General features: G+C 35.2%; 1 long non-coding RNA gene and 1 other non-coding gene across 3 annotated transcripts in view; one reads left to right on the top strand and one right to left on the bottom strand.

Moving 5' to 3' along the window:
• The window catches only part of LOC112926577 (uncharacterized), a 459,344-nt gene that overhangs the window by 79,686 nt on the left and 365,112 nt on the right, over positions 1–14,546 (top strand). The gene's annotated exons all lie outside the window — the stretch shown is intronic.
• Positions 9,894–10,001, bottom strand: LOC112926615 (U6 spliceosomal RNA). Its single transcript, XR_003236368.1, has one exon. It is a non-coding gene; the product is annotated as a U6 spliceosomal RNA (small nuclear RNA).

Genomic DNA, 14,546 nt, shown 5'->3' with positions numbered 1-14,546 from the left:
TCCTTTTCTACTAGTAATGACTCATTCATTCATTTATTCCTTCATTCAATGAACCTCTACCTTACCATATGTTAGGCACTATGTACCTATAGAGTTGTTTCTACCTGCTTTAGTGGCAAACAACATATTGTTAGATTATGACAAGGTAGCATTTTGCAGATAAAGAAAATGAAGCAAGAGATGTTTGGTAACTTCTTCAGTGTCACACAGCAAGTGTATGAAGCATTTGAGCTTTAGAACAGGAAGTGTGGTTCTAGAGCCCATGCTTTTAATGACGATATTATTTCTCACAAATTTCATAGTGTTGTATCACTTCTCTGATTTAAGGTATCCCTGCTATGTTTCTGAGGGAAACATATGTACAGTTATTTTAGAAAAGTAAATCATAATGGCAAGTAATAGGAAAGTCTTATGGGATCTGTTACATATTTTTGTGGGTCTGTGGCAATTTATCTTGGGCCTCAGAAAACTTTATTATTTTTAAAAATACATGTTTTTTAAAAAATTACAAAGTATTTGAGAAATCTGTTAGGTGTTATAGCTGAGTCAACTGCCTTTAAAATTTTGTATTCTAGATATGAAAAGCAAAGACCTGTATATATGACTTAGTCATACAAAGTCTTACTATACTTAGTCATAAATTAGAATAATATCATTTAAATGGAAATGTGAATGGACAGTGGCAAGGCTATTTGGGGAAAAGGTATAAATATAATGCAATTGGGGTTGTAGTTGTAAGGCTTTTTTGTTATCCTTAAGATGTGGGTAATGATAAGGTCACTTTAGAATTCTTCAGGAATGTAGGTATAATGTGTCTAAGGTATATGTCTAGCAATGAGACAGACCAGTTGCCTCGTACTCAAAGAACATGATGACTGAGGTTGACCTGGGGGATCTACTGGATAGGACCCGACTGCAATTTTGGATTGGTGAGCTCTTTCTCCTGAAGATCACTGTAGTTTTATCACAACAGTATTTTTAAAATATGTGATATGTTTTGATAGAGAGAGGGTCTTATATTAGAAATGAAAATCTTCAAATGATGAGCTGAAAAGAGACCCTAGAGTGCTTGCAATTAAAAATAACCAGATACTTATTTTTCTTATAAAGGCAGAAGTAATTCTATTGTCCAATCCAGTAAGAAGTTTTTACTGTTTTCTAATCACTATATTGGGTGTGCTTGTAACCTATAACATCCTTTGAAATTAATTCAATAAACTGATTTTACTAAAATAAAAAATAAACAAAAAGTCTGTCACAATTTGGACATCCTGGACTGGGAATCCTATATTATTTCCAACTGGTCCTGGGGTTTTGTTTCCCAGTTGTGTGCATTCATGGCCATCTGCTTTCATGGCACTGTGACAGCTTACACTCTTGTTGGAGCACTGACTTGCTTAGCTAAACAGGAGTTTCAAGTTGGTATTCAAATAAAAATCTTTTCTCCTGAGCTCTTATCTATTAAATTATACCCTCTACTCATTTTATACTCAGTAACAATACAGCACTTTAAGGTTCATCCATAATTCAATTCATCCACATGATCACGTTTCCATTAAACAAAATTTTATCTTAGCATTGATTTAGATTTACAGAAAAGTTACAGAGACAGTACAGAGTTCCCATATACATCACTTGCAGTGTACTTCACTATTAGCATCTTACAGTGCTATGGTATTTGACACAATTAATTGATACATCAGTATCAACTCAAGCCCATACTTCATTCACATTGACTTACATTTTACCTAATATCATTATCTTTTCCAGAATCCTTACATTTAGTTATCATATCTCCTTGGACTCTTCTTGACTGTTACTATTTCCCAGATTTTGCTTGATTTTGGTGATCTCAAGAGTTTTGAAAAGTGCTGGTCAGGTCTTTTGTAGAACATCATTAGATAGGATTTGTATGATGATTTTATTGCGCTTAAATTGGGGTTATGAGATTTTAGGAGGAAGATCACAGAAGTGAAGTACCATTTTCATCAGGGCTACATCTGTCAACAAGATTATTATTTTTGATCTTGTTTTTGATCACTTGGATGAGGTGGTGTTGATCAAATTTCTGTAATGAAAGTTAACTTTTTAAAAATCCCCCATTTGGAACCCTCTTGCACTGTTGGTGGGAATGTGAACTGGTGCAGCCACTCTGGAAAACTGTGTGGAGGTTCCTCAAAGAGTTAAAAATAGACCTGCCCTACGACCCAGCAATTGCACTGGTGGGGATTTACCCCAAAGATACAGATGCAGTGAAACGCCCGGACACCTGCACCCCGATGTATATAGCAGCAATGTCCGCAATAGCCAAACTGTGGAAGGAGCCTCGGTGTCCATCGAAAGATGAATGGATAAAGAAGATGTGGTCTATGTATACAATGGAATCTTACTCAGCCATTAGAAACGACAAATACCCACCATTTGCTTCGACGTGGATGGACCTGGAGGGTATTATGCTGAGTGAAATTGGAGAAGGACAAACATTATATGGTCTCATTCATTTGGGGAATATAAAAGTTAGTGAAAGGGAATAAAGGGAAAGGAGAGAAAATGAGTGAAAATATCAGTGAGGGTGACAAAACATAAGAGACACCTAACTCTGGGAAATGAACAAGGGGTAGAGGCAGGGGAGGTGGGCAGGGGGTTGGGGTGACTGGGTGATGGGCACTGAGGGGGGCACTTGGCGGGATGAGCACTGGGTGTTATGCTATATGTTGGAAAATTGAACTCCAATAAAAATTAATTAATTAATTAATTAATGTCAAAAAATAAAAAAATAAATAAATAAAAGCCCCCATTTGTTCTGTGTTCTTTGGAGGAAAGTCATTGAGAAGCAGGACTTAAGCAGAGAATTATCTTCCACTTCTGTGACGATGAAGTTTCTACATAATTTATTTGGCATTGTTTTGTGTGGGATATTTGTCTATTATCTTCCTTTATTCAATTATTTAGGGGCATGTGGGTGGCTCAGTGGTTGAGCATCTGCCTTTGGCTCACATCATGATCCCGGGATCCTGGAATCGAGTCCTGCATGGGCCTCCCCACAGGGAACCTGCTTCTCCCTTTGCCTATGTCTCTGCCTCTCTCTGTGTGTCTCATAAATAAATAAATAAAATCTTTAAAAATCATTTATATATTGTTATGGATTCATAACTATTTATTTAGATTTTGGGCTAAATTCAGTACTATTTTATTTATTTTATTGCTCAAGTTATGCCATTTTGGCCACTGGAAATTCTTTCAGTTGGTTCCTACGTCGCTTTGACACAGTCCCATCACTGTGTGTGTGTGTGTGTGTGTGTGTACACGTGTGTGCATGTTAGTTAACACTTCCTTCCTTTCTGGCAGTACTACATACTCCAACCTCATTTTGAATATTTCCTGTCCAGTGCTAGAATTAACCATTTTTAAAGCAACTTTGGTCCCTTTTCTTGGAAAGTGGTGTTAGAAACCAAGATGTGATACTAGTTATACTCTGCTACTGGAATGCCATTGCCCCTTCAGCTGACAGAGCAAAGAAAAAAATGTAAAATAACCTATGAGTATATACACGTCTATTCATATTTTATCTAGATTTGTATCAATCTCTCTTTCTCTCTAGACCCCCTCCATGTGTGTATATATATACATATAAAATCTTCATATATATGTATATATATATATATCCATCTGTATCTATATTGAGCTCTAATTGATGTCTCTATCTCAAATCCATTACTACATGAATCATTCTAGCCTTTTCATGCTTGTTTATAATTTTCCATTCCAACAGTAAGAAAACTGACTCCACCATCCAGCACTCATTTACTTAATTATTCAGTTCTAGTATACATGTATAATTATTTCAGAATTGTTAACCTTTACCAACTTTAAGAGCTAGGGTATGGTATTTATGCATACTTTCGATTTTAGTGTTACAGAGTCCACTCCTTTCCAGTTACTTAGGTCAGCACTTTTCCTTTTCTTCCTTCAGTGGGGGTATTTTGTACATTTATAATATAGTTAGATTTTTTTTGTTACATTCAGCTATCCCCTAGCTTCCTGAATGTTTTTTTCTAATTTTTTCATTATGTTTCATTCTTCTTGCTTTAAAGTCCTATGCATTTGACAAATGTATAATGTCATATGTCCCCATTACAATATCATGAAGAATATTTTCCTTAAATCTTTTTTCCCTAAAAGTCCTCTGTGCTTCACCTATTCAACCTCCTCCATTCCCGAAGACTATTTTTCAAATTACTGTATCATATTTTCTATTTTACATATTAAGATGTTCTATATCTCAATTTCTGTAGTTGGTAATGTAAAAGGTTCTGTCTCTGTATGTGTATGTAGATATGTGTGCATCACTTCCTAGTTCCTTGTTGTTTGATTATGTAGATATATATATTGATGTAAAAACCAACTAACTTTGGTACTGAGAAGCTAAACCGTGCTTATGTGTTATATTTTATACATATATAGACTAACCTCTTATTTCATATTCTATCAATTTTAATATCATGGAATATATTATGAGAATTGGATATATTGCACTATCCCATTCAATAATCCATATTAAAGCCTCAGAAATTGGGGTGCCTGTATGGCTCAGTTAGTTAAGTGACCAGCTCTTGGTTTCACTCAGGTCATGATCTCAATGGGGGGTGAGATTAAGCCCCACGTGGGGTCTGTGTCAGGCTCCACTCTCAGTGGGGAGTCTGCTGGAATATTCTCTCCCTCTGCCCCTTCCCCACTTTCTCCTCCCTAAAATAAATAAATAAATCTTTAAAAAAAAAAAGGCCTCACAAATTAAGAGAAATCTGTGATAGTATATGACCAAATGGTTAATGCTAGATGTTTGGTAGATGGCTATTAGCTAAAAATATAGAGGACATGAAAGAACAAAGCTGCTTGGTTTTATAGTCTTATATCTAATTTTCTTTATATTCTAATTTGGCTTTCCAAATATAACTTAAAAAGAATTTATTTACTTGTTCATGAGAGACACACAGAGAGAAACAGAGACACAGGCAGAGGGAGAAGCAGGCTTCTTGCAGGGAGCCCGATGTGGGTGGGACTCGATCCTGGATCCCTGGATTACGCCCTGAGATGAAGGCAGACCGTCAACTGCGGAGCCAGCCAGGGGTCCCCCAAATGTAACTTTTAAAACTTGAATCTCTTTTATTTCTTTAACTGACACCAGGGAAATATGTCTGTTTATTGTAGAACAAATACGGTTTTCTTAAAACATTTTTAAAACATGCAAAAGTTCATGTTTTATAATGATATTAGGGTTTCTTCAGGTAGGAGTTCTACATTTCAGAGGATCCATATGTGATACAAACAGTGAACAATTGGGAACACTAGCTGATAATGATATGATCATTTTTGGCAGTCTCTTTATGTAGGTTCTGGCAGAAGTGTAGTAATACATTAGTCATTTTCACAGAGAAGATACTGGTCCATGCCAGTCTCTTATTTGGGGTGCCATCTGCACCTTTTTTTGTCAGTAAATTCAAAAAGAAAATATATCCATTGATGGATACTATTTCTATTTTTTAAACATTGTTTGAAGCAAACTATACCATTCTTATAGTATAATGAGTACTACACATAACTGAAATTACTTCTGGGCATATTTTATTAACCAGAATACTGGCCTCAACATTGCTCCAATAAGTTTTAACATTTCCATTTGATTTAAATTGTTCACAATTTATTATCTCTAGAGCTCTTGGTTAAACATATGAGGAGACAATGAGTTTTACTCTTTGCTTCATTAATCATGGAGCAACTCACTTGACCCTCATTGTTTCAATTCTTTCATCTCTAAATGTGGTAATAAGGAGACATGGTATCAGAAAAGATGGGCTATATATCTGTTAAGGTTAGCAACAACTAAAGTTGATCTAAACTTAAAGGTTGCTGATAATATTATAGAATCAGGTATTTCAAAGTTTGCTGACTTACTTTAAAATGTGCAGCTTGATAATTTAAATTACACACAATTTATAAGCTCTTTGAAGACAGGGTTCATGTTACTCATGCTTTGAATACAGTAAATACTCACCAGATATTTGTTGTGCTGAACTGAAGCATGGATAGACTTGATATAATGACTTAAAAGAAGCTTCTGAAATAGTCAAAGAGGGAAGCTCACAGACATGCTTTGGTGTAAAATAGGGTTTCAAAGAATGATTTCTTACCATTACTATTTTGGACAAGTAAGAAGAGGAAACTATTACTTACTTCCGGATTATTTTGAGGAATTTTATAGTTCTGCTGAATTGTTTAGAGGTTATAACAAACAAATGGTCATGCAAAATAATGAGTGCCATTTAAGTGACTACTATGTATATATATAGTTGAATTTTTCAGACTATATACTAGTCACTGAAGACAAATATCATGTCCTAATGATATCTAAAATCTATTGAAAGCTTGCTTTGTACGAAGTATGTTACTCTATTATCTCACTTATCTCCAGATAAGCTCTTTGAAATAAATACAATTTTTAGTTCCATTTTACTAATGGGTAAACCAAGTCCTGATAAGTTTTCATATAATTATCTACTTTGTAGTGAATGGCTTTAAGGGACACATCTCATTTATATTATAGGTCCTTGAGTATAAATGTAGCTTGCTAATATGTGTCTTTAAAAAAACCCTTGTTTTGTCGCCTAAATCTATCTGTGAAAGGCCAGACATTTTGCCAGTGATTAAGAATAAATGAAATATTGAGAAATGGTAATATCTTTTTAACTATAATTGAGAAAACATCTTTGATATTTTAGGTCATAACAGCGTGGCATTTTAAAAAAGATTTTATTTATTTATCCATGAGAAACAGAGAGGCAGAGACATAGGCAGAGGAAGAAGTAGGCTCCCTATGGGAAGCCCACTGTGGGACTCAATCCTGGGACTCCAGGATCACACTCTGAGCCAAGAGCAGGCACTCAACCACCGAGCCACCCAGGCATCCTCAGCATGGCATTTTTAATCCTGTATTTAAGATCTAGTACCTTATTTAAAGTTAACTGGTTGCTTGTGATTTCTCTAAGTATTTCAGGTGGCCAACTGCTATCTTCAGGAATAAACTACTTAGAAAAGAAATTTATTAAAGCTGGTTGTCCAACTGCTTGGAGAGTAGTTGTGTCTATAGCCACCTGTATCAACAGCCACTCCTCAAGGCTGTTTAAATAATGGCCCCAAGGCAGCCCGGGTGGCTCAGCAGTTTAGCACCATCTTCAGCCCAGGGCATGATCCTGGAGACCCAGGATCGAGTTCCATGTTGGCCTCCCTGCATGGAACCCGCTTCTTTCTCTGCCTGTGTCTCTGCCTCTCTCCCTCTGTCTCATGAATAAATAAACAAAACTTAAAATAATAATAATAATAATAATAATAATAATAATAATTAATAATAATAATAATAATGGCCCCAGAACACCCTGGGCTTGGTAGGAAATCTCACAATGGATTAATTTTAGTTCTATCCTGTACAGTCTTTTTAGTACATTTTAGTACATGTGGCTCTGTAGGTGGCAAACAGCATATATTGTTGGGTAGGCCATTGACCAGTATGTTTTCCTCCATTCAACTGATACAAAGTTATTGGTCATGTATTGAAGGCAGATTAGTTTTCAAAAAACAAAATAACAAAATAAAACCAAAATGAGTGAAGAGAAGCAAAACAATTATATTTAACTCATTCCTTCTCAAACCTTGTATTTTATTTTATTTTTTTTCAAGCCTTATATTTTAGATGAATGTTCTGAAATTGGATTAGTATAGTAATATAGAACACTACAAAACAGTGGAAAAAATGTTCCCCAATCCAATTTTGCTTGAGTTGAAAGACTGCCCAAGAGTTTGAGAAAAATTTTGAGTAGGTCAGGCTCAGTGGACACATGGAAGCAATTGCTCTTCCCAGTTTTGAAAATAAGGTTTATAGGAGCGGAAGAAGCTGATGTCTTCCAAATTAGACTGGATCCTGGGTAAATACTACCATGATTATTAACAAATATCTCCTGTGTTATTATATTTCTAGGATAGAGACATAGATGTAGGTATATTTATCTAACTTTAGGTAAACCCCCAAAGGCTCTTTCTGATCCTAAGGAGACATATGACATGTAGGGTTTACCTCTTTTTAAATTAGAGGAGGGATTGGCAACATTTCCTCCTCTAAAATTATCCTGGTACCCTCCTTACCAGGCCCAGTGATATGAGTAAATAGTTGCTATAGTACTGGAGGTTATACCTTCATTCTGTCATGGCTTCTCTCCCAAGTGGATTTCCAGTTGCTTAATATGCCTAGGGAAGCTTCAAATGCACTTTGTCTTCATTTCCCAAAAATGGGAATTAAACCAGATACAGTTACGCTCTCCCACTGAAATCCAAAGCCACAACAATAAATAAAGTTATTATATATGTTATAATAGTATAGTGAAATCATCTATACTCAATATAAGCCATATTATGAGCCTGACAAATAATAAATACTCCTAAATCTTTGTGGGATATTATTATGTGATTTTATATATCATGGAAACTACTCTAATTTCTTAAAGGCTTTTTGTTTGGATTCTAAAATTTTCCACTGGTAAATTCTCAAAATTGCCATATAGTAAACACAAGGGGCAATAGGAAATCTTTCTTCCAAACATTTTCGATGAGCAAACATATAGCTAAAAAGACACTGCCTTGTAATCAAAGATCATTCTAAATTCCCCTTATTAGTAGGTACATTCGTCGCTTGTCTAACATTCAGTCCCACCAACTCCATACCCCTTCCTCCATTCAGATCCCCTTGCACAATCTTCCTGTAGCCCTGGAGAAAAAGCAATGTCTTTCCGCTGTGATTCTTAAGTTAGGAATGTGTTTTGAAGTGCATAAGAGTTATCTTGTTGTTTAATTGTGAAGTTGACGAAGTAAGGTTTTCCTGTCATGAAAAAGCCTGTGCAATATCAAGTGCTTACCTGTCTTCTCAAATATCTATGCCACCCAATTTATTTAACCATTCTTTGGCTTTTGAACTAGATTTCTACCATCACATATCTCTTCAGTCCTGATGACACAAAAAAACACAAGGAAGCCAAAGATATAGCAGAGAAGACTGAGCTTTCAGAAGTACAAGCAATCTTAGGAGACCTTACTTTGATGTTTTGACAATATGTCTTCCCAAGAGAGAAAAATAGGGATAGAAAGAATAAAAAAAAGTAAGGAAGTGAAAAAGGAGGAAAACTTAACAGGCTTACATTACTTAGAGTCTGTAAGTAATGCTTCATGAAATAATTATTTTTTCAAATGTATTTCATCATTCCTTAAATCAATAGTAAAAATCTTTTCATTGTGTCCAACTTACTATACTTCTGTATGTTACAGTCAGCTGTAGCATGAGAATAATTTTAAAGGAGAATGACATTTGAAAAAATTCAAAAGACAAATCTAAATCTTATTCTATACTTCTAAAGATCTCAGTGATGTTCAATCAAGATGGTTTACTAACAGAATAATAGAATGACAAACTTTTCATCAATAAAAATGTCTGTTACATATGATATCATTATCAAGCTTTTTTTTTATTTATTTTTTATTTATTATAGTCATAGAGAGAGAGAGAGAGAGAGGCAGGCAGAGACACAGGCAGAGGGAGAAGCAGGCTCCATGCACCGGGAGCCCGATGTGGGATTCAATCCCGGGTCTCCAGGATCGCGCCCTGGGCCAAAGGCAAGCACCAAACCACTGCGCCACCCAGGGATCCCTCATTATCAAGTTGTAATCAAACCTGTCATTATATGAAAATACTTTCCTAATGTCTATACATTTCATAAATCTTTTATATGATCTTTCAAGACTGAGGCTAGTTGTTTTTAGCTTATATGGCTCATATTTTTCAGTGATCATTTTTTAAAAATATAGAATGCTTTATGAATTTGTGTGTTATCCTTGCACTGGGACCATGCTAATCTTCTCTGTATCATTCCAATTTTAGTATATTGTGCTGTTGAAGTGATCACTTTTGGTGATAGTTTTCAACACTTAAAATGAAATGCTGAAGACTTTTTCAATATATACAAATATGAGTTGAAATAAAATTACATTAAGTAGTAGAAAGGTTTGATACATTAACTAATGATGATGACTACTGGCTTATAAAAATTCACACTACATTTTGTATAACTATTGTGTAGCTATGAGCTTAAGAATTGGAGTACCTACACAGTGGGAGAGTACAAATGAACACCTATGCAGATGTTACTATAACAACAGAACAACCAATATGCTATATGATAGAAAAAAGCAAAGTGAAGTACTGATTATAAATGGTGCTTAGCTTTATTAAGCCAAGAGAGCACTATCACTCAAAGTCTGTATCTGACTGAGGCAAGTTGTTTTGCTGTAATCATGTTCTTGAGCTATCTTGTGACTGTCAGTCAAGGACTGCCATTCACCTAAAGGAAGCAGAAGCCTTGAAAATGTTAGTTAGATAATAGTCTGATCCACATTGAAGAACCTTTAATTTAGAAGTTTCCACCACTTTCTTTGAAATGCTCTCACATGTTCATAAGAACAACAGCCATGGAACTATGATAGTGTCAAAAGTCAACCTGCTACACAAACTCCTTTGAAATCTTCAGCTGCATAGTCACATGTCTAAATGAAAGACTAGTGATCATCTCATTGGAAATATTTCTAAAATATCAACAAAAAATGAACTTGACATTCCATCACATAAATCCTTTTTTTGAAGGTACATGTTCTTTTAGCTGAAAACACAATTTAATAGTTGCCTTATATTTAGGTAGAGTAAGTCCTATTTGTGATATTTTGATAGGACCATGAATAGCTGTGATGCTTCACATCCTTCTATACAACTAAAATTCTTAAAATTGAAATTCATTACTGGACTTTAGTTCTTGCATATACAACCATCTTGGGAGAGGTAACACATTTGACTGCTTTTGCCATCGTTTGTTGGTGTCAATAAGTTTATCAAATCTTTCTTTGCGAGCACTTTAGATAGGACCTCCAGGAAGATGGGTATAGAGAAAGAATAACTACTTAGAAAAGTATAAAACAGACTAGGAGGGGAATGGGAAAGTTTCCAAAACAAAGATAGAATAATATAAACTTCTGTTTATAATTTCCTTTCATTTTGGTAATCTATAGCAACATTCTTAGTAAGAAAGCAATGACAGAACCAGCTGTTGACAAATTATTTTTCTATAATCCATATTAACTAAGCACAAACTACTGACACAGTATGTCTTCTACTTTGGGATTGGGGAAATGTTTTAAATGTCAATAAATGACTTGTTGAAAGGGAGAAAATTCAGATACATAATTATTTTTTTCTTTCTTTTGTTGGATTGACTTTCCAGGTACATGCTTTGGAAATGACTAAGAAGTGTTATTGTTACAAAAGAAAAAGAAAAGCTGAGGAATAGCAATTCCCTTTTTGAGTTCCTAGGAACATATATAGAGTCTTAATAAGGTCATTGGTGAATATTTTAATTAAGGTAGTCTTAGGCTTATGGGATTACTAGGTCATATTAGAATATGCAAAATGAGTGTTTATACTTTATACTTAGTTTGGCCACATACAACCTTTTTAAAAGAGTAGTTGATAGCATTTTCTAAACCTTAATACCTTCTATTCTTTTTAATTTGCTGTGTTCTGAGTTCTTTCCTTATCACTCCACTGAAACTGCTCTCAGTAATGACATTGTTGACTTGACCTGACCTGACAAATTCAATAGATGCTTTCCAGTATTCCCTTTGTTCCATTTGATGCTGTTCATCCATCCCTTATCGATATTTCTTCTTGTCAGTTCTGTGACTCTCCCTGGGTCCCATTTTCTCTTAGTGTTTTCACCACCTAAAAGTCTGAATCTCAGTCTCCTTTGTGGGGTTCCTCTTCCTCCATACACTCATTATACACAGGTATACCTCAGAATTCCACTTGCTATTCTTATTCCTTCTTCGTCCTTAGATGATCATATCCACTCACTCTGAAGATTCACTTATTATTTATATTGGTTGTTCCTAACAATTAGGGAACATAGAGTCTGCAAGGTTAGCCCTTCTGAGTCCAGAGGTGAATACTGTATAGTGAATGGAACTGGGGACAATGGAAAATAATAGCACATCTCTGTATCCTCTGCAAAGCCTTGCTTCAGACCATCATTGCCTCTCACTGATTATGTGCCAGGCATTGTCAGGAGAAGTGTATATGGAAAGTTATATAAAATAAATAAAAAGGTCATGATATTATACTTGTCTAGCATAAATCTACTCATAGGAGTGACTGAAATACCATTCGTGCTAATTGTTTGGGTCTATTAAATAGGTCATAGGAAGTTCATCTGGTCCAGCAACTTCCTAGTATTACTGAAGAATTAAAAAAAAAAAAAGACACGAACAGATGCTGTTGTAGAGGTCATGCCAAGAAAATGTGAAGCTTTGAAGCTTTTCATTTCCCTGTAACTACCACCATTACCTCTTCAAATTTCAAATTGAATGTTTGTCAGTATTAAGTCAAAGAGACAAGCTGTTCATGCCACAAATTCATCATATTCTATAAGTATACATGACAAATGCATCTTAGTTAGAATGTTCTCTTTAGGGTAAAACCTTTAGGCAATTAGAGTAAAAGAAATTGTTATTTCATTGGTAAGTGTAGGGAACCCCTGCTTATAGAATTCATAGAATGTGACCACCCGGACTGTATTATTCAGTGATCAATGGATCATTGTAATACTGTTGATCAATATGATTAAGTTACATGGTTTCCTAAAGAATGGTTATCCCAAGGGTGTGGTTAATTTGGAAAAGGAAATAATAGAAAATGAAAATATATATTTTCTCTTGGAGTCTAGAACTAAGAATAAATAAATAATAATGCTGTTTTTATTTCAAAATATCAGAATGTAATAGGTAACTTTTCTTGGAAAATTTTATCCCAGTCCTTAAATTTTCTTAAGTATCCCCCTGTTCCCAGCCATGCTGTCTATGAGATACACCTCCAGTAGTTATGCACCATATATGCACTGATATTTATCTGTAACTACCTGGACCAGACATAAACAGGCAGTAGAGATTAAGTAATTAAACTAGAAAGAGAAGAAAAAACAAACAGGAAGTACAGACCGTGTATCCTAATGGCCTTCGTGTTGATTGTCCAGGTCTTCTATAATGCCTGGATATCTTGCCCCCTATGTTTTCTTTAAGATAGTACTGCATCCTTTCAATAAAATCCCTGTTTTGTTTGAACTTATTTGTATTGAAACGCATATTTGTGTTTGTGGCCTACTATTTGCCTTCCAAAAACAAAAAACAAAACAAAACAAAACCATTTCATCTGGGAGCAGCGTGTTCTCTTTAGAGCTCTTTCTGTTCCTTTTCTTTGCTTCTCAGTCTTAAACTACTTATATAGTTTTTGTGGAAGATGCTATTTTTTCTATAAATCCTATGCAATGACCATAGGCGGCTATCACAAAGATTGGCAGGTGGCTAGGGCTAGAGCAATCACAGCGCTTCCCTTAGTATTTCTGGATCTGGAAGTAGGAAGAGCATTTGACCCTTTTCTCACCACTGGCAAATTTTTCAAATATAAAATTCAAGCATTTTTCCCACTAACGCAAGTCTGCAATAAAAGACTGTGAAGCCAGGGATCCCTGGGTGGCTCAGCGGTTTGGCGCCTGCCTTTGGCCCAGGGCGCGATCGAGTCCCGGGATCGAGTCCCGCATCGGGCTCCCAGCATGGAGCCTGCTTCTCCCTCCTCCTGTGTCTCTCTATGTCTATCATAAATAAATAAATAAATAAATAAATAAATAAATAAATAAATCTTAAAAATAAATAAATAAATAAAAGACTATGGAGCCAACAAATGAAGCACAGTTAGGGGAGAATAGTGAAGATGTTTGTGATGCTGCTTCTCGCTGATCTGTAGATTTGCTGCGTCTTTGACCTTTTTAGCCTTTATTTGTTTAAACCTTTCTTAGGTTTTCTGAACCCAAAATTCCCATATATGCCTAAGCTTGTTTAATTGGATTTCAATTAAGGTTGCCAAATTTAGCAAATAAAAATACAGGATGTCCAGTTAGATTTGAATAACATATAAATAATGATATTGCGATATTTGGGATAAACACACTAAAAATGTATTCATTGTCTATCTGATAGTCAGATGTAACTGGACCTCCTCTATACTTTCTGGAACCATTTGATCACTTGTAACTTAACTACTCCAGTTGCTATCTCAGAATTATACCCAAAGAGTCCTATTTCATATAGCGCTTTAGGTATCTATATATATATCCTCATTTCAGTCAAACTAAGTAAACAAGAAGCATATTTTGTGCTTTCTAGGAAAATATGCATTGCCTAAATATTATCCCACAGTTTTTATTTGTCCTACACAACTTTTGAAACTCTCTCCCAACAGAGTATAAATATAACTTTGAAGCAAGCATCTTAGTGACCCAGGAGGCTTAATGTGTATTTGAAGTCAAGACTCTGAGAAATGGATTTAATGTTCCCTCAGAACTGGAACCCTTGAG

Source organism: Vulpes vulpes, chromosome 6 (genome assembly GCF_048418805.1).
Source record: "Vulpes vulpes isolate BD-2025 chromosome 6, VulVul3, whole genome shotgun sequence".
Classification (NCBI taxonomy): domain Eukaryota; kingdom Metazoa; phylum Chordata; class Mammalia; order Carnivora; family Canidae; genus Vulpes; species Vulpes vulpes.
This window is presented reverse-complemented; position numbering and strand designations above follow the sequence as displayed.